The sequence below is a fragment of the Grus americana genome, chromosome 2 (genome assembly GCF_028858705.1).
Source record: "Grus americana isolate bGruAme1 chromosome 2, bGruAme1.mat, whole genome shotgun sequence".
NCBI classification, from domain to species: domain Eukaryota; kingdom Metazoa; phylum Chordata; class Aves; order Gruiformes; family Gruidae; genus Grus; species Grus americana.
Genome location: NC_072853.1, coordinates 136152463 through 136171657, shown reverse-complemented (window position 1 = coordinate 136171657; position 19195 = coordinate 136152463). Strand labels below are relative to the sequence as shown.

General features: G+C 40.3%; 1 long non-coding RNA gene across 1 annotated transcript; it reads left to right on the top strand.

Annotated features, from left to right (window-relative positions):
• The first annotated feature begins 3 nt into the window (after positions 1–3).
• LOC129203462 (uncharacterized) lies at positions 4–18340 on the top strand. Its single transcript, XR_008576044.1, has 3 exons — positions 4–165; positions 9726–9861; positions 17789–18340. It is a non-coding gene; the product is annotated as an uncharacterized LOC129203462 (long non-coding RNA).
• Positions 18341–19195: the final 855 nt, after the last annotated feature.

Sequence of the window (19195 nt, the reverse complement as noted above, 5' to 3'; positions counted from 1 at the left end):
CCGCCGCGCCGCGGCCCGTGCTGCTGCCTACCTGGGCCGGAGTGGCCATAACCAGGACGGGCAGCTCGCTGCCAAGATCCGGCCCCAGGGCTGCGGTGTGGCGGCCGGGAAGGCGCCGAGGCCCCGCGGTCTGGAAAACCCGGGGGCCGGTTACAGCTCGGGGAGGTCAGTGCTGGAGCCCGAGCCCGAGTCCGAGCCCGTCCCGCGGTGCAGCGGCCCTGAACCGCTGCGCAGCCTGAAGGGAGAAGTTGAGGGTAACAGAACTTGAAACGTTGTTGTCAAAGCAGCTTGGCTGTGGGTTTGGGTTTTTCGCCCTGTTTCCCTTGAGACGCTGGTGTGCCTTGTCTCTGAGCTCTTCAGTGCCTGGCAGCTGTTCTGAGGATGCTAATTGCAATACTTTCTTAAATTTCTGACCAAGCAGCCTGCCTCTCATTCACCAGTAATGTCTAGAGCACTGCATGTCTTTCCCTGCTCTAGATGTTGAGAAAGAGAAACCTATAAGCCTGTTACCTACAGTGTTGTTAAGTAGCGGTGTAAATTGTGGAACCAAAATGCATCTCCTCAGAGCTGGAGCCCTGCCTGCACCAGACCAGCGGGCCCTGCTCACCAGGCAACGTCCTCCCACAGCTCAGTATTTGAATACACGGAAAGATTCTTGTCTGAAGACTTGTTGCTTTTCCTTTAAACACTGTTCAGTGGGGTTTTGTTTGCTTGCTTTTTAACTAGACTTTAAAGTTACAAAGTTAACCTTAGGTGCAGGAGGAGAGTAGAAACAAGATGGGATTTTTTTCTGCATTGCCAATAACACAAAACGCACACCAAAGAAGTAGTAATGGTTAGCAGTGAAGATGGAGGGAAAGTAACACTACTGTTGTAATGTGAAGAAAACCAACCTTCTTCAATTACAGTGGGTTTTCTACCCGAGTAAAAGCAACCCCCTTTTTTTTTTGCAGAGGTGCAAAGGGCGTTAGGCAGCTCTGAAGGCTGGTGAGTTTTTGTAGTTCTCTAATTTTCCCAGGGTCTGTTAAATACTTAGCACTTCAAGGTTGCTCACTTCTTAGTTTTATTTGTTAGTATTACTGAGTTTCGGTTTTACTCATACAGCTGTTTTTCCGCTGTCAGAGACCCAGCTTTTAGTCATGTAGACTCCAGATATTCATAATCGTTTATTTGCCTTTTCCAAATAATCCAAAATATTAACTTTTTCAAGTATCTAGTAAGCTTTGTACTTCTGAATCTGTATCTTTGACTGTTTCATGTTAGCATTACTCTTTCCTCCAAGCTGATCCCTCAGAGAAAATCCAAATCTCACAGCACTCACAACTCTATTTTAAACAATAGGTTTAACAATAACAGAACCACGCAGTGGTCTTGCACATAGTATTTCACTATCTTGATAAAATAAAAAATTGTTCAAAAGCATTGAGCAATGGGAGTTTTGAAATATGAATTCCATTGTATTGCTTTGGTCCCCTAACATTTATTTACAGCATTCTGTAGATGCTTATTTGGAATACAGTCATATATATGTACAGAGCTGTGGTTCTCTGTTCATGGCTTTCATCACACTGCAATTCAGCCAAATAATGCCCTGTGCTCACGTCTGCGGTAGAGGAAACCCTGAAGGGACCCATAACATAGCAGAATGATCAATAAATCATCAGTAGTGTAATTATGCAAAACCATCAACACATACCTAACTAGGTAGGAAATAGAACCAAAATACTTACTGTTTGCCATGTCACTTAGTCATAAATACGTTCTCTGGGCAAGGCACAGTATCACGAACTGATAAGTTACCCAGCTTATAAAATGTAAGGGGTAAACAGGAGGTAAAAGTCTCATTATATTTATGAATATATATAAATGATAGCAGTTGAACCAAGATGATGGTCTAGCAAAAGAAACTGTCTCTTGGCACCATATTTCTTTACCTTGTATATTTAGACTCATCAGGTAAGATCTTTCAAAGTAATCACCTGTGATTTGACTTACTGCAAAACTGTATCCATCCTAAGTGTGCTAGGTGTAAAAGAAGAGCAAAGCTTATGCAAATCTCACAGCAAGATGAAGTCGTAATTAGTAGTCTGTACTTGAATTTGAATTTGCCCCTATTTCTGCTTGGGATTTGGCAGCCCAACAGCATAGTAGTCTGGGAAGCACCTTCCATACTTGTACTGCTGGAATAAATCTACCAATACTTCCACTGAAAACTGTTGCCTGGTTTTATACCTGTCAGCATAGCCTTAGTGTTGTTGCAAAATGGTTATTAACATTATAATCCATTGTTCTAATTTTTGGTTAATACAGTTTCCACTTCAAAAGGGAAAGGCAGTGTAATTGCAACAGCAGGAAGGAGGCTGTGAGGAAGGACAGAACCACACAAAGGTAGACTCAAGGCAGAAGAGGCAGCATCCTAAAGGAGAGGTGAGAAGAGGCAGCAGCTTGGAAAGAGAGTGATATGAGGGACTTCTTGAAAAACTAGTCTGCTGGGAGTAGCATCACAGAGGAAGAAAAAATAAAGCTGCCCATCACTGAGGAATTAAACAGTTATGTTGCCTGTTCCCGTTCTAGGAATAAACTGAAAAAATGTGGGTACAAATTTGGTTTTTTTTGTTTTCTGGGAAGGAGGGTGATTCTAAATTAGTATGAGCAGGTCCGGAAACAAGGCTTCAACTGTGACTGAAAGGATTATCAACAGTAGGTCAGAAGCATTTGAACACTTACTTGTTTCCCTGAGCCCATCTTCAAGTGACAATAACGCTATTAGACTTGATGAGTCATCCATAAGATAGTCATATTCCTTACATTTTTATCTTTCTGCATTCGTTACACATACAGCTTGGGACTGGCGGTGCAATGAGCTAGCGTACTTAACGGAAGCGGTGCAGCCACATTAGTACTGTGCTCATCCAGGCGGAGCAGCACACTCGTTATTTTTCTTGTCACTTCCATAAACCCGCAAGCACTCTGAGAAAAACTGTGTTAGGGCAAGTATATATATCTGTAGTCGAATGCAAACCTGGCAGAAAGTTTTTGCACCCAGTCCTTAAAATACTCAAGAGAATTTTCTTTCCCATAGGCCTAGACAAATGCTTAATTCAACTAGAAGGAGTACCTTAACGCTGATGGCTGCAAATACCTTCATATTTATAAGACCACTCCTACCTGTTGCCAAATGGCTTTGTATTCTTTGCATATACTACAGTTTTCACAGACTATAAGCAAAGAAATTTGTCTGATGGTCTAGATCCACATTTTGAAACCCCACTGCAGACACTGGAAGCTGCGGGGAGTATCTCCTGAAATTATGGGTGAATGTAGCATTAAAATCTGAAATAGAGCAGGAGGAGATAGGGATAGCACCAGCAGGCTCTCCCATCCAGAAGTTTAGAAAGATTTTTGTAAAGTGAAGCATAGTGAGCGCGCTAAGTTGAGAGGCGGGCTCAGAGACAAAAATATAGTTGCGAGGGGGCGGACACAGCACACACAGAAGAAGGGGCACAGGCAAGACTCAGCAATAAAAGAGCAACTGTGCCAACTCGCAGCGAAGCACAAAAGAGTGCAAATTATTTTCCAGCACTGAAAGGAGGGCAGCCCCACAACCTAAATAACTGTTAGCTCACCAGCTTATGAAAAATGAAATCGGTGACCTAATTGCCATCTAGATAACCTCTGAAAGAGCAGTAACCTGCATTTGGAGGGCAAAAGGATATTTTCTTGTGGTGTATACAAGAAGACAAGTAGAAGACTAAGGAAAGGGGAAACAACAGGCAGGGTTGGGGGAGGGACGGACCGAATGAACAACAGACCAATTTTGCTTTACTAAGCAGTTTCATTAGAATGGCTACTAGACTGTTTCGAACTGCATCAGCAAGTCTTTCTTTACAGTCTAGAAAAGATCTTTTACAAAATTATTTCTATATACTATAAATTAGCTCGGATTGTCCATAACCAACCAACATAAAACTCAGGCTGGCAGTATGGTTGGAGTTTGCTTAGGGTTGTTTGGTTTGGGATTGTTTTTCTTTGGGGGGAGAAGGTGAGGTGGAGAAGGTCTGAAGAATGTGTAGTCATTAAATATTTCAAGTGTTCAGTCTCACTATTTAAAAGCAATTCTCTGTCTTTATGGTTGAATTCCATTGCATTTCAAGTAAGATCAGATGACCCCACAAGTCTGCACAGCAGCATGATGGAAAGGGGAACTCAGTGTCTTTTATGTGTCAAATTTGAATATTCTGTTATTTCAGGATGTTGTCTATTCTAAGCTCTTTGGTGTGAGATGCCTGATCAGAAGTTTTGCTTCTGATCAGGATCTCAACTCTGTAATTTCCAATTAAAGAACTCGTTCACTTTCTGATTTCTCAGCATTCACTTGAGATGCAGCACAGGCAGAACATGCAAGACTACATGTGAAAGAGCCGCTCTAGAGAATATGATGTGAAAGTTGGGCATTAGATAAATAATTACTGGAGAAGCATTAGGTTTAATTCCTGATTCATCCTTTGCAATGAGGATGCAATACCTACCCATCATTCATGTTCTCAGAATTGTTTATTGGAGGCTGAAATTTCTTTTAAAGCTTTTGCCAGCTTACATTTCGTCAGTGTAGTGAACTTCTGCTATTCAAACAGCTGTCTCCAGCTAGGACAGACACTGTTTGCCTTAGCAGCTTAATCCTAGTTGTCTAAGCAAGTGTTAGAATAAAGATAAGCTATATTTCTTAATACAAAGGAAACTGTCTCAAAATTGTAGTGGTATCTCTTTCAATATTCTATAATGACATGACTAGAGTCATCTCAGAATTGTAACATAGATGGTAGTCATAAGCGGCTAAGCTTCTGGCCATGGATTTTCTGTGAAAATAATGCACATAAACAGAAGGCTTCCTATGGTATTTGCACACTGCTGCTACAGGGGGGAACAGGATAGGATACAAAACTTTTTAGAAGAGTCACCTTAATTCTTAACATTCATTTGGAAGCACCCAATGCTATCCTTTATCTGGATGATACACTAATTTGAAGACAAAACTGTTAAATGGAATGCTTATTCTGCAGTATAGTAAACGATCCCATTCCCTCCTTCCAAGTGGGGCAGGAGTCATGAGAATGTGTCTCTGTTGTTTGAAGATATTTCTGCTGCTCTTCAGAGTATTTGCTGTCACCCATGCTTGACCTGAAGACAGCAACTACCTGTTGCAAAAGGGTTTGGATGGTTTCTCTTCCAAGATTTGAAGTCCTGAATGTGTCTGGCAGGTAGATCAGCCTAAGTGATGGGCCCACAGGTCTAAAAAGTACCTCTTTCTGGTATCTTCTCAGTCATACGTATGGCCATTTGTAGAACATCTTGCAAACAATTTGTGTACATAAGTTTTAGTTTTGTTCAGTGCTGGAGACCCAGTGGACTCAGTTTACTTTTCTGGTAAGAAGAAATTGTTTGTGTCATTATATCATGGTTATCCTTCCAGACGTTAGGTGTATGTCACAAGCAGATGAAGTATGGGCCTGAATTTTCAAGTTATGTACTACTTTAATAGTGATTACAGTGATGCTGATATTGTGATAAAGTGTTACCATCATACTGAACTTTGCCAGTGACTTAAGACCAAAATGAAGATATCCAATGGCATGGAGAACACAAAATGGGTTAAATCCAAAACATTTTGGTGGAAAATACCCACTTAATAAGACTGACAGCTAGCAAAAGAAAGACAAGTAGGAAGCAAAGCTATTCACTATGCATTAAAAAATTTAGCTCCATTTACTATATTTGTATTCTGCAAAATTGGGATTGATGGTGTCCTCTTTACATAAACCCAAATGAAGATACCATCCTGAGAAGTCTGAGAAATCTGTCTAACCCTACTGCAGTTAACACATGATGTGAGAGGTTCTTTACTTAGGAAATACGTTTAAAAACTAAAAGCTGAGCAGAGGATAAATACTGTTGTATTTTAATGCATTATCTTGGGGAGGATGAGGGGAATTAGAACTGATTCTAAAACTTTTTCCTGTTTTTTTTTTTTTTCTTTAAGTGATGTTTTTCCCCTGTTAGTCCTAAATGCCTAACCCATAATCAACACATTTTCTAAGACAGTTAATCTGCTTATGGGGGTGGATGGGGGGGACAGAAATGAGAAGAATGGAATAGCTAAGATTAAAGTAAATATTCTGTCTGCAGTATCAGCAACCCCAGGTGTTCAGAGCCATTAGCCAAGCTCTAAGAATCATGACATTGGAAATGAAAGTTGTTTACATTTTCCCCATTTCCCAAACCTCTAAGACACAGTCAAGTCGTATTTTCAAGTATCGCTTTGCAATCATAAAGGCTACAAACTCTTTTTCACAGAATCATAGAATGGTTTGGGTTGGAAGGGACCTTAAAGATCATCTAGTTCCAACCCCCCTGCTGCAGGCAGGGACACCCTCCACTAGACCACATTGCCCAAAGCCTCATCCAACCTGGCCTTGAAAACTTCCAGGGATGGGGCCTCCACAACCTCTCTGGGCAACCTGTTCCAGGGCCTCACCACTTTAACAGTAAAGAATTTCTTCCTAACATCTAATCTAAATCAACCCTCCTTCAGCTTAAACCCATTACCCCTTGTCCTGTCACTACACTCCCTCATAAACAGTCCCTCACCATCTTTCCTGTAGGCCCCTTCAGGTACTGGTGAGCCTCAATTAGGTCTCCCCGGAGCCGCCTTTTCTCCAGGCTGAACAATCCCAACTCTCTCAGCCTGTCCTCATAGGACAGGTGCTCCATCCCCCCAGTCAGCTTCGTGGCCCTCCTCTGGACTCATTCCAACAGCTCGATGTCTCTCCTGTACTGGGGCCCCCAGAGCTGGATGCAGTACTCCAGGTGGGGTCTCACAAGAGCGGAGTAGAGGGGCAGGATCACCTCCCTCGACCTGCTGGTCACACTTCTTTTGATGCAGCCCAGGACATGGTTGGCTTTCTGGGCTGCAAGCGCACATTGCTGGCTCATGTTGAGCTTCTTATCAATCAATACCCCCAACTCCTTCTCCTCAGGGCTGCTCTCAATCCATTCCTCGCCTAGCCAGTAGTTGTGCTTGGTGTTGCACCAGCCCACGTGCAGGACCTTGCACTTGGCCTTGTTGAACTTCATGCAGTTGACACGGGCCCACCTCTCCAGCCTGTCAAGGTCCCTCTGGATGGCATCCCTTCCCTCCAGTGTGTCGACCACACCACACAGCTTGGTGTCATCGGCAAACTTGCTGAGGGTGCACTCGATCCCATTGTCCATGTTGCCGACAAAGATGTTAAACAGTGCCGATCCCAGTACCGACCCCTGAGGAACACCACTCATCACTGTTCTCCACTTGGACATTGAGCCGTTGACCATGACTCTTTAAGTGCGACCATCCAGCCAATTCCTTATCCACCGAGTGGTCCATCCATCGAATCCATGTCTCTCCAATTTAGACGCAAGGATGTTGTTTGGGACAGTGTCAAATGCCTTGCACAAGTCCAGGTCGATGATGTCAGTTGCCCTTCCCTTATCCACCAATGCTGTAACCCCATCATACAAGGCCACCAAGTTTGTCAGGCACGATTTGCCCTTAGTGAAGCCGTGTTGGCTGTCACCAGTCACCTCCTTATTTCCCATGTGTCTGAGCATAGTCTCCAGGAGGGTCTGCTCCATAATCTTGCCAGGCACGGAGGTGAGACTGACCGGCCTGTAGTTCCCCGGGTCTTCCTTTTTTCCCTTCTTAAAAATGGGGGTTATGTTTCCCCTTTTCCGGTCAGTAGGAACTTCGCTGGAGTGCCAGGACTTCTCAAATATGATGGTGAGTGGCCTGGCCGCTTCATCTGCCAGCTCCCTCAAGACCCACGGATGCATCTCATCAGGTCCCATGGACTTGTGCACCTTTTTAAAAGCCTTTTAAAGCTTGTTTCTTCTTGCATTTAGTGTCATGGCTCCACAAACTTTAAGAAGCTAAATATTGTAAATTATAATAAACTTGTAGGACTTGGCAGAAACTGTGAGGATACTGGAGGGCTTATTATACTTTTCTTCCATTGTGCATCACTGTTGTTTGTGTCTTCTCTCCAGGTAAAGGAGTTTATTAGTATTGTATATGCTCTCAGAGCTGAAGCTCTCTCTGCTTAGACCTTTGAGGTCACTTTGCAAATTGGCTTCATTCTTCTGGTTGGTTGTTTTCCTGCCCACTTACAGCAGTCTCTTCATAACAAAGACTGATGAAAAAAACCCAAGCAAAAACCCTACAAAATGTAGACGTTTAATTTAATCATTGAAAAGAGCCACAGAATATCCAAACTCCTGAAATGAAATGCTGCTTATAATGCCTTAGGAAGAGGACAATACAGAGGAGTACAACAATCATTGCTTATTTGAATGATGAAATTGCCCTTGGTTTTGTTGAAAACAGACCCAGAATACTCTCTTCTGTGTACTTTACAACACAAGTCAGTTGCTGTTCCCCTGAAGCAGGGTTAAAAACTTATCCTAGGTCAACTCTAAATTGTTTTTCATGTATTACAAAGACTACCAGGTCCCTCCTTCACCAGAAAAACCTGTTCCTCAGGCGCTCCTCTTCCTCACAGTTAGGCATATAGTCAGAGAGGCCATTATGAAGAATCTTTAACCGGGTGGATTTTATATACAAAATATGTCCTTGACTAAGAATTTGATACCTCTGACTTTTTCTATGGTTTGATTTATCATTGATTTGTTTTTTTCCTCAAGTTTTTCACAAGATTTTTTTTTAATCTTAATTTTTGGGAAAAAAAAAGTTTCTGATTGTAACAGTCCTTCTACAAGGTAGGAGACCTTCTGCAAGACCACTGCAAGCCATTTAGGATTAAATTAAGGATCATTACACTCATAACTTCAACTCCTACTCATGTGTTGCCAGTACTTCCCTTTCCCTTAACGCATAAGAGTACCTCATCTATCGACCTGTGCCACCCAGACAGGGAGGTGTGAGGTGGAGCCCAGCTTTCCTGTGTGGGTTCTTCCTTCACTTTACCAAGACTAATTGCCACTTGTCCATTCTCATAATTTACAACCAGTTCCCAGAAAGACAGACAGGTTTCTCCACAGTTTATTGTGAAAGAATTGGAACAAAGTATGCCACTGCTGCTGACATGAGGACATCAACACCACATCTAAGGTCATGAAGGATCAGTAAAGACATAATCTTAGATAGGCTTTTGCAGAATGACTGACAGGCCTGAGTATTAATCGTTGCAGCAAAGGCATATCCTAAAGTAGGACGGTGAAATTCTCCATATTAAATCCCATAATTTCCTGATAATTCCAGTTCTCTCTTGCAATAGTTCCTCTGAAATGCCAACTTGGAAAAGGATTTGTAAGCCTAAAAAGCATGTTTCATCTTTCCCTTCCTCCTTGATGTCAGTGGGTTTAACAAAGGTATCATTTTTACAAGCAGTACTGATGCTGCAGTCAAATTATATCCTTATATTAAACCAACAATACAATCACATAGTGTTTGTTTGGAAACACTGAATATAAACATGACTTGATCCAGACTACTCGGGAGTGAAAGTTGAGATTGCAAAGTTCCAGACTAAGCTAAATTCTCTTAAACAGCTATGCACAGGAGTCTGCAATGCAGTTTTCAGTTGAAATTCACATTTGCTTAGTCATCGTACTGATAAGAGATTTTGGATTTACGCAGATTGATTAATAGCCTTTTATAAACCTGTTCTTGCTAGATTCCCACAAGGATCCCCATTTCACTTTTGAGATATGAAATAACTGCCAGAAAAAGCCTGATTTACTCCAAACTCACCAGTGCTTTGGAGGTGAAAAAGGAAAGGAGAAAAGATGTGTTCTGTCCAACTCTGATACGTGAGTATTTTAACATTGTTATTTTGAATTTTTATTCATTTATTCAATTAAAAACTTGCCAGTTAAGAACAGTTTTAGCTACATAAAATTCCTCAATACAAGATACAATTAAAAAATTACTTAATATCTTCAAATGTTTCCAAACAGCAGCTAGTTCTCTAATTTAAGCTCCAAATTATCTGACGACAGTGACAAAGAGCAAGGCTGGAACAGAGATTTTCTGGTTACAAAACATAAATCAACTGCACTGGATCTTTTCTTGCACCTTTCTGGAGCAGTCCAATAAATGCAGAGTCAGAAGATATATCAGGGGAAAGAAACAAACCCAAGTTAGAATAGTATACTTATTGTGCAATTTTAAGATACTAAAAACAACAAAAAAGGAGTCACTGTCCCATCTACATCCAGCTGTGGAAAATAAACATCTGCCCTGAAAGTCTCCTAGTATTCACCTTCTTCCATCTGTACTCTCTCTGCTCACCCAGTGCCATTTTTTGTTGTTGTTCCTCAGCCTGCAATATCTGAACTTAATACTTTACTTCTATCCCTCCTTTTTCATACTGAGACTAAGCTTCCCTCCTCCTTTCCACTGCTCGGCCCTTAGTGTGGCAACATCTCCACATTCCTTTCAGAAAGACCTCTCTTTCTCACTGCTGAGCATGAATATGGGCTGATGTCTTCTGCTTTGCACCTGGGGAGAGTACGGTCCTAGGGGAGCAAGCAAGCTGCCAGGCTTCATCCATCTTCTGCCTCTCCCTCAAGTCAAAGGGCTTCTATCTCTGAGAGGAAAGGTGCTCTGGGATAGGGCTCATGGCAGCTACCAGAAGCACTTCTGGTTCTAATGTATCAGTCATTCTCACTAATGGGGAAAGGAAATGTCTGCTGTGTAACTTCAAACTGCATAGCTTTTCAATAAGTGTGAAATGGCTTTAAATAGACATACTGAATATGTGTTGCAGTTCATCATTATAGCAGATCCTGTGGTTGGGTTTGTTGTTTCACCTAAAGCCTCTATCTGTGTAGTCATGTGTTTGAGCCATGTGATGATGAAAGATTCTGCTCTAGGCAAGCAAGTTTTTGTCCTTCCTCTTGACAAAGATTGCTTATGTATGTGAATCCTAAAGCCTTAGAAACCCAGGGAAGTACAGAAGATGCATTTCTGGTTTGTGATACAGACACCCCTTATTCAAAACCCTCCATCTTTGCTGCTCCTAAAACTTTAAGCCTTCAATAACTTTTGTATCTGTTAACTTTGTATGCTGGTTTTGGCTGGGATAGAGTTAATTTTCTTCACAGTAGCTGGTATGGGGCTGTGTTTAGGATTTGTGCTGGAAACAGTGCTGGTAACACAGGGATGTTTCAGTTACTGCTGAGCAGTGCTTACACAGAGCCAAGGCCCCTTCTGCTTCTCACACCACCCCACCAGCCAGTGGGCTGGGGGTGCACAAGGAGTTGGGAGGGGACACAGCCAGGACAGCTGACTCCAACTAACCAAAGGGATATTCCATACTATATGATGTCATGCTATATAAAGCTGGGGGAAGAAGAAAGAAGTGGGGAGATGTTGGGAGTGATGGCATTTGTCTTCCCAAGTCACCTGGGAGCGATGGCATTTGTCATCCCAAGTAACCGTTACGTGTGATGGAGCCCTGCTTTCCTGGAGATGGCTGAGCACCTGCCTGCCCATGGGAAGTGGTGAATGAATTCCTTGTCTTGCTTTGCTTGCGTGTGTGGCTTTTGCTTTACCTGTTAAACTGTCTTTATCTCAACCCACGAGTTTTCTCACTTACGCTCTTCTGATTCTTTCCTCCATCCCACTGTGGGGGGGAGTGAGCGAGTGGCTGCGTGGTGCTTAGTTGCCGGCTGGGGTTAAACCATGATATTTTGATACTGGAATAACTTTTATAATCACTCTACACACAGAACTAAAGGAAATATGTTTAAGTATCTGTAGGATTGTGACCAAAACACATTTAGACATCTTCTTACACCTGCCTACAGATTGGGATTGAGTAGCTTTATTCCACACAGTGCTCCACAAGCAGATAAATATTTCAAAGGACAAGTCATCAGTATTCTGCTCTGAAATCTGGAGATTTCCAGAACTCAGAAGACCTCTTTTATCACTCTAGCATTCTGTACCCAAAAATAACTATAAAGAGACAGAGCTTTGTTCCCCAAGGACATTTATTTCTGGGATAATAAGGAAAAATACTTTTCTTCTCTTACCTTAGGTAAGAGCTGTGAGTAGAATTGCATTAATTCATTGGGATACACATCGTTAGGACTGGGCTAGTTACACAGAAGCTGTCATAGCTTTGTAAACTCCTCCTTAATTCTTTATATTATGTCCAGAGAAAGTTCAGTTGTGAAATGAATTACAATTAATTGGAATGAATCTAGAACAAATTGGATTGCTGCACTGGAACTAGAGAAAGCAAAATTACATCTATTTCCACAGAACATTTTCTTTTTTTTTTTCTTTGTAGTTAACATTCTCATAATGTATGTAAAGTACACAGCTGCTGATTAAAAGATTGCAAAAGGGATGTGGAAAAAAATCTTTTTAAACATACAGAATGAAATAGTTTGAGTGGCACTTTTTGATTTGTTTTCCAATTAGGAATGACATTTAATTTTAAGAGTTGAGCTGTTTTTAAGATAGCATTCTGTTGGTTCAGGTGCATATGCCTACTACTGTGATTACCAACTGTAATTTTCAGGATTTTAGGCACAGAGTAGGCTACATGCTCCCTCATATATTTTCCAATAGTCTCAGTTTTAATGTGCAAGACTATACTTACTGTTGTGAGTGATGCAAACCCCAAATAATTTATGGTTCCAGTTTCTATGTATTTCTAGATTATTAAGGAAACTATAGGTTTTAGCTCTTCACTGCCTTCACAAGTATTTGGGGTAGGCCTTTCTCTCCAAGTAGAACAAGGGAAAACACAGCTTGTTATGCAAATCATAAATTGTCCTAAGGTCAGTTTTGAGGTATGTGGGCATTTCATTGACTTGACATTAAAATCCAATGCTCAAACTAATACAATGTAATTTCTTCATAATAAATATTTGTAAGTTGTTTAGTTAAAAATGACAACTGTTAGAAGAAAAATACACTTTTTTTAAGTACCCCAACTGTACGAAATGCTTCATAGAAATAAGTAAAACTACATCTCTACTGCAAACTTGCAAGTAAGAGGCCAGCAGCAATGGCTACGTGCTCACGCTAACCTGACACAAATTGACTCTGTCCTCCTGTGCGCCCAGTTGTTCACTCCCATCATCTTCCTTGTGCTGGTACAAGGACCGAGGCTTCTGAGCGGGTGCAGTCAGCCAAATTCAGAAGCACATACCACCCATTTGGCAGCAGCATTTAATCAACAGGATTTAATCACATTAAACTGCCTGTATAATCATGACCTGATTCTGCAAAATTGTAAGTTTGAGTTTTGCATCTTAAAAGGCTGCACATTTTAATCAGGGTATAACTTACACGATGTTAAACACAAAGCAGGAGACCTATGGAAAAGAAATCTCTTTCCACATCAGTATGATACAGCTGACAGTAGTACTGAAAAAAAACTGTGATGAGGGAATTGGTTGGTTGGATATGTGCTTTTTATATGATATCAAAAATAGGTGTGCCACAAAGTAAAAAGAGGAAGGACTGGGAACTGGATTATTTCCTGTTTGCTTTCAGAAAATTGTTTACTTTGAAATGTTTGCACATCTTTAAAAAATGCTTTAAACAAACTGCCTGGATTAAATGAAAACAGTAATTATGATTCCATGAGTTATTCTGTGTCTTTTAGGACTGAAGCTTTGATCTCTGACATGCGATATCATATTAGTGTTTATTACAGACCACCGTGCTGTTACTGGACAAATAGGGAATCTTTCATTATGCTGGGACTTGCATATAGTTAAAGTATCTTTCTGGGACTATAAAAATAATCTTTTTTCCTATGTAAGCTTAATGCTGTATTTCAATTTTGTTTTTCATGAGTGATAGGGAAATTTTCTAAACCAAGTAAATAGTCAGCTGTTCTTTATGTGTCTGCTATTGTATAGCATGCAGATTACTGCTGAAGGGTTTGGTTTAAATTGTATTTTCAGTTTGATTTTTATAAGATAACAAAGTTGCGTGCGTGGGCGCATATGTATATGTGTGAGTGTGCGTGCATGCACACATGCATGTTCATCTCTCTGTCTGTTTTCCATTAATACCTTTGAGCCCTTTGGCTAATTCCAACCAAATTAACTTAGGACCAGAGTTCTAAAAATAAGTATGTTCCTACAAGGCTTGGAAAATGGCCAAGTAAAATAAGGAAATCTTATCAGTGTCCTGATTAAAGGAAAAGTTGTAGTGTAAGTGCATACATTATTAGACACTAGAGAATCTACCTTGAGGACACAATGTATAAGTAACTCAGATGTGGATAAGAGGGACTTTCTTGGTCTGTGCCTAAACTGGATGGTGCATGTTATGATGCATTCAACATGCATAGCTGTCTGGTTTTATGTCTTCTTTATTTACCTCTTGGGAGTATTTCCAAGTCCTCCCTTCATGCACAGCCTTTGATGTTACAGACATAAATCCCTAGAATACCCAGCTTCATGAAACCACTTGAAGAGTTTTAAAGGATACCAGTTGCCTCCATCCAGCCTCTGTAGATATTTGCTGCCTGCAGACAGCAGCACCAAGCAGGCAGAGCCTGCTACAGGAACGTACATCCAGCCCTGCTACCCTGTCTTCCAACCTCCGGGGTCCCCCTATGGTTTGTGGAAGTACTTTGCAATCAGACAGCTAACTGAAATGTCTAAAGATATATTTGCAAAAGCTTCTCACCCCCTTTTCACCTGTGAAGTCATAGGCCAGTCTCCATGGACTAGCAGAGACTTAGTGCTGCCAGCCACCTTCAAAGGTCTCTAGATCACATGGCTTAAAGGAATTGAATGAGTCTCACATGTGCCTCAGGTACTTTTGTCAAAGCTCTTGAACTTACTTATTCTTACATGATCTTGATTTTCTTTAAAAAAGAAACCCCCTACAAAACATAAGTTTCTTAATTTTGTGGTTGAAGAGAAAACTTTAAGAAGTGATGTAATGATGAAAAAGCAAATCAAAAGAAATTAAAAACCCCCACAACCCCACACTTACAAAAATAATCTCAGATTGCTTGTAGACCGGTCTCATGATTTTGACTCATAATTTGGAATGTCCTTGTATTGTCCTTGTATATTAATAGTGTATCTTCACTGGGCAAAGAAGTCAAAGGGGACATGCAGAACACCCATAGCAACGGCAGTACTATAGTTACATATTACTTTCAGATTTTTTTGCTTGCTGTAGCCTAGAAAAGGCAATCTCCATTTGGCATAGGATGTAACTCTACTATAAAAATGTGTTGTAAGTTGTAATTTGGTCTTTTATGGTTATTCTATATGCAAATATATTCAAAATGTTTGATGAAAAACTAAAGGTTTCTTCTCTGAAACTGCATTTAGTATAGAAACTGGAGAAGAGACTGGTTTATTATTACTCTTATTTTAAATTATGGACATTTGATTTGACAATAGATTTTCTAGGTTCTAAAAGGCTAAGAAAATAAAAAATATTTACTTCTTTTAAATTAATTATGGAGGACATTTTGGGAAATAATCATCATCCCTGCATGAAACTATTGCTTTAAAGGCAAACAGCAGTCAAAAATAAGTGGATCATGTAGCTTTTTCATGTAGTGGTATAGATATATAATAAGAATTTAGAAGCTTTTATGGAGTTTGTGATCTTTTATGGAGCTTTTTGGGAATGTTGGTACTTCTAAAATATTTTACTATAGAAACTCATATGGAAGACCACTGATCATATATAAAACAGAGGTTAATTAAAAACTTTTAAGTATCTGTGAATGCATTCCATAGTTCAATCATGAAAACATATTTATAGTCAAGCTGGTTTATAACTAAATATATATTTACTTAACTCCACAGGCTAAAATGCACAGTGGAGAAAAGTTACCTTGTTAAAGATACAGCTTCTTGCTGTTTTAGTCAAGGTATGAGATTTCAAAATAAAATGGTTGAGGCTCCTATGTCTTTCCACAAGACCTAGAATTACAAAACTTAACATTCTTAATAGTTTTAAGTTAAAAAAATACTTTCAAACCCTAGTTATGAATGATAAGGAGCAAAATAAGCTGCCTTAGAACCTGGAAATTAATATTAAAGTTTGGTTTTGTGTGGCTTTATGCCCTAGTCCTGCATATACTGTCGCAATCATCCTATGTTGCTCCAGGTCCATATAGCACACCTACTGCAGAACTCTCATCTTCTCCAAGACCTTTGCTGACTTCTTCCCTAGCAACATCTCTGATGTCCACCATGATTTGCAAATATAACCCCAATACGCCAGCACCCAGCATACCCTAAATCTACCTTATTTTATCTGCTGGCTGTACAAGACAAAGCACATGGTACAACTAGCTCAGTTACACTTCTGTGGGCTGGCTGGCCAGTGTATGGAGATCAGCCAAGCACTTCTGTTAAATAGCATGTAAAATGTCTGCATTCTTCATGTCTTTCTTTTAATGAACATTAGTAGCAGCTCTCTTCTCTCCCTAGGTGTTATTTTTGTCATTGAACTTGAGGACATATACCAACTGTGAAACCTCAGTACTTTTGTTGTTGCTGATGCTACTAGGTGCCAGGTTACCAGAAGGGGAAGTTGCAGAAGCAGAGCCATTTCATAACCTTCATTTTCTGAGGAAAGCACACAAAAAAGAGCCAAATTCAAGTTTTAAAAAGTCACATTACCTTCTGACTCTCTTGCACATTTTTTTCATAGTGGTTTTAATATATATCACATGAGCAATTTATTATGTACAAGTAATTCTGAGCATGTTCTTTCTGAAGCCCATGCATTTCAGCATAATGCATTGACTCCTAAAGTGATACTTAGTTACGCGTTTCTACACATAACAGTTAGCTACTACAAAAGTGGAAGAACAATAAATGCTGAAGAAGAATGAACCTCTGAATAAATATGTCTCATGAGAAATCAGATCATACTGCCTGGATATCTATTCAGGGATGACCCTTTAATGTGCACATAGTACTCTAGGTCTGCCCTTTCCACAGTAGTTTTGCCATCCCTAGATTTTGAGTACAGAGTGTCACTGATGAGCATTTCAGTTGTGAGGCTCGTTCTATACTGTCTCTGTCAATCCAATTATAATTATGTTTATTCATGAAAATCTGTAGTAGTTTCTGATGCTCTCCCAAGCTTCTAACATTAGTGCAGGAATACCTTTATTTTGCCAACTTTATAACAATCTGTCTGAATTTTCTCTTAATCACATTATCTTCTTTCTTTTTCCCATATAAGCCTCAGGAGACCTAATTTAGTGCATTATGTCTTCCACGGTGATGACTCTACCTTTATGATTAGCTGAAGAACTGACTAAAAATTAAAAATAAAAACCTCTACAATCAAATGAGGAAGCTACTAATAGGTGTATAAATTCACAAAATTATTTAAAAGTCAGAAAGTACATCTAATACAGTTGCTATCTGTCAAACAGACAATGCCAAAAAATACAATTATAAAATTTGTGACAAATTGTTTTCAAGAATTACTGTCTTTTATTCTTCACCACAATTGCTTGGTACAAAGTTTCTCAAAGACTAAAAATTGCATTCTCTGCTGCAATGCAGATCATAACTAATGGGAGATAAGCAAGTATTTTCTCCACAGTCTTTGTCCCAGCTGGGGTTGCTAATGTTTATAAATGTATACCTATGTTCAATTATCTTTTTAGGATCATTCTCTTTCTGACAGGATGTCAGAGGCTGTCTGGTTGTTTAATTATATCAGTTGAGCCATTCAAGGCAATATTTTTGAGTTAATTTTTTTCAGCAGGATAACCGTAATTCGGTAACCAGAGGAGTTCTCCCGGTGATTGAAGAGAGATGGATCATGTCAGGGCCCCAGTGCAGGAAGAGGCTGACATGGCTGTGAGACACCTCACCTGGGACCTTCAGCCACACAGCTGCTGCCACTGGCCCAGGACCTCTATTTAAGCTCTGGCCCAGGCAATCAATCTCTGTGTGAGCTCTGCTGTAAATGTGCTTCTTTTTAGCCCTGCTCATTGAGGTGGTGTTTTGTTTAGATTTTGTGGGTTAAACTTGAGTTTGTTACTTCCCTTTGCCTGATACTGGCTGCATAGTTGGTGGGACCTGTTGCCACCACTGTCCCTGCTTTCCTTGTCCTGCCCTGGTGTGGTGGGACTATGCTGTGTTGGTGAGGTCATGCCTGTACTGTGCTCATCCCCAGGTCCCCTTCCCTCACAGGGCAGCCCTGCTTTTCTTGCTCCATAACAACTTCTGACTTGCTTTGCTGGTTACCTTAACTTCCTAGTTTGGATTTTCTTTCATTCCTGCAAATACAAAGTCCATCTATAAAAGGAGAAGGTGGTAAGTCTTCAGCTTAGATTTCATTGTACCAATTAAAATTGGGAAGAGGGACACGCTCCTAATTTTGGAAGAGTATTAGGAGATCTCTGCTAATCTGCAAAGCTGCTGATGCATACAGAAATCTTGGCAAACTCAGTCAATTACTTTTTTCCCTGGCTGTAACTATTAGTCATTTATTTACTTAAGTGTCAGCTTGATATACTGAGTGTTGCTCTTTCAAGCCTACTGCTGTACATTAAACAAACTGGAAATTGTTTTGTAGTGGTGTGGTTGCATAATGTACTATTTCTATATGTCAGAAACAACAAATATTCAGTTTGGCCTGCTGAGTTTTATTAAGAGTATGACACTAAAGAAAAACTTGGTGTAACCTTGTCTTGTCTCTCATATGAAACTTAAGTCTCTTACCATTGATGGTGATGGATGCAGAGCTATGCCAAAACCATCAGCTTGCCCTGCATGCTACCAACCTGGTTCTTTTGAAGCCCTCTTGTGTGATACCTCAGAACAGAGCTGATAAAACAAGTTCCCCGTCTAGAAGACTGCAACTAATTGCTTGCATGATCCAAGTTTCTACAGTAGCATGTGAGAAAATGGGGAAAGCAGTATGAGTAAAATACACAAGAACACACTTTGCTAGGAGAATCAAAGGTACTGGATGTTTCCTTATATTTTAAAAGGTCTTGGGTGGTTTTTCATTCAGCTAACAGATGATACTGGTTTTATATTTGGGTTATGAATTGTCATGCTGATGTGTTTACCATGTGTAATTCTGCAAGCAGTGTTGAAAAACCTAGTGCAATGTTTTGGAATGTGCTAGACCATAAGACAAATTTTCTACTTCAGCAGAGCA